This window comes from Austrofundulus limnaeus, unplaced genomic scaffold, assembly GCF_001266775.1.
Source record: "Austrofundulus limnaeus strain Quisiro unplaced genomic scaffold, Austrofundulus_limnaeus-1.0 Scaffold312, whole genome shotgun sequence".
NCBI classification, from domain to species: domain Eukaryota; kingdom Metazoa; phylum Chordata; class Actinopteri; order Cyprinodontiformes; family Rivulidae; genus Austrofundulus; species Austrofundulus limnaeus.
The window spans coordinates 346,444-348,205 of record NW_013952714.1 but is presented as its reverse complement, the minus strand read 5'-3'; the positions used below and the strand labels follow the sequence as shown (position 1 = coordinate 348,205).

Below are 1,762 nucleotides of genomic sequence, written 5' to 3'. Positions count from 1 at the left end.
GTATTGAGTAAGACATTTCTTGTTCATGCATACTTCAGTAGTTCATAATTTCCCACTGCATGAGTTGTATTCATTCAGGCACTGAAACTATTTGCAGAACAAGCTTTTTAAACTCAGAACATGAATTATTTTTTGACTTTTGTGATTAAAAACATTGATTTGAATCTCATTTTTGAAGCTGTTCTGTAAATAGCATTCAAACAAATAATGCATATAGCAACTTCTGATCAATCCATATCATTTTCAGACTTAAAACAATGAACAGATATAATCCCTGCCAACTTCCGGTTAAACCACACCTACTTCCGGTTTAGGCCCCGCCCACTCCGATTACAGATACAGATAATTTAGATGGTTGAACAGATACAGATACAGATAGTGCTGTACTCGCTCATCCCTAGAAACAAGTATAATTAAGGTAGTGGGACCATTTCACTGTGATGATAAAGCATCRAAACCTCTCTACAGAAGTTTTGTGTAGTAGACCTATCTGGCTACTACCTTCTTAATACACACCAGAAACTTCACCCAGTCTGGCTGATTTTTTATTTGTTTATTTTTTACRTTGCAGTGGGCTAAAAGTCTGGTTTTGCGTAATGTCTCGTTAAAAAACAGGGTAAGTCAAAAGTTACAGGACACCCTTTTATTTTGATGCAGTATGGCAGCTGTGTTCTGGACATAGCCTAAAAACAGCGGTGCCCAGCCTCACTCATTACTTGCTGGAGCATTCAGATATTTAATTTTCTCTTTTCTTTCTGAAATTAAAGCTTGTCCTGCGTCTTTTGACTCACCCTGTATATTTATGAGTGTCAGTGATATCAGCAGTTCCTAAATGTCTRCACACAGTAGTCCCCTGTGAAATGAATGTTTTAGTCGTAGGTTTAAGATTACCCTGACCTGGTTGACTGAACCCAGAGTTGTAAAGTAACTAAGTACAAATACTTTGTTACTGCACTTAAATAGAAATTTTGGCAATCTGTACTTTACTTGAATTATTTTTTTTCAGCCAACTTTTTACTTCTACTCCTTACATTTTTACACAATTATCTGTACTTTCTACTCCTTACATTTAAAAAAAAAAGGTAAGAAGTAGAACGTCATTACTCCTATTTCATTCCGGCTTGTTATTGTTAAAAAAAATTCTATCCTGAAAAACTGTGCCTTTGAGTTTAATTGTGGTTGGATGAGAAGTATAAATAGATACCATTCTGACACATATTAGTTTGTACACAATCCATCACAGCTACACGCCTTTAAAAAATGTATTTGGAAAATCTAGCCTCTCATTTTTACTCAATACTTTTACTTTTACATTTTATGTCAAAAATTGACTTTTGATACTTAGGTACAAAATAAATCCGATACTTAAGACTTTTACTCAAGTAATATTCTTAGAGGAGACTTTAACTTTTACCAAAGTAATTTTATGATAAGATACTTGTACTTTTATTCAAGTATCCCTCTGAGGTACTTTATACAACACTGAAAAAACCTATAAATCAATAACAAAAACTCAAAGATCCCGACAGTCTGAACACAAACCCAAAAACAAATGATGTCATAATATAAAACCAAACACTACAATGAGCTGATTTTCTAGTTTTTATGAGATACTAGTTATGTTATAACGACATACAGCTCAACAATAAATTGATGTCAGGCTAATAAGGGTGTAATTACCATCCTAAAAGTGGAGGGACACATTTTTTAAAGGTCTTGTTTTTCCTGCTTCGGTTGAAAAAAGTGTGTGTGTGTGTGGGGT

At 34.0% G+C, this 1,762-nt stretch overlaps 1 protein-coding gene across 1 annotated transcript in view; it reads left to right on the top strand.

Annotated features, from left to right (window-relative positions):
- The window catches only part of LOC106527167 (N-acylethanolamine-hydrolyzing acid amidase), a gene marked incomplete at its 3' end in the record, with an annotated part of 11,222 nt that overhangs the window by 7,761 nt on the left and 1,699 nt on the right, over positions 1-1,762 (top strand).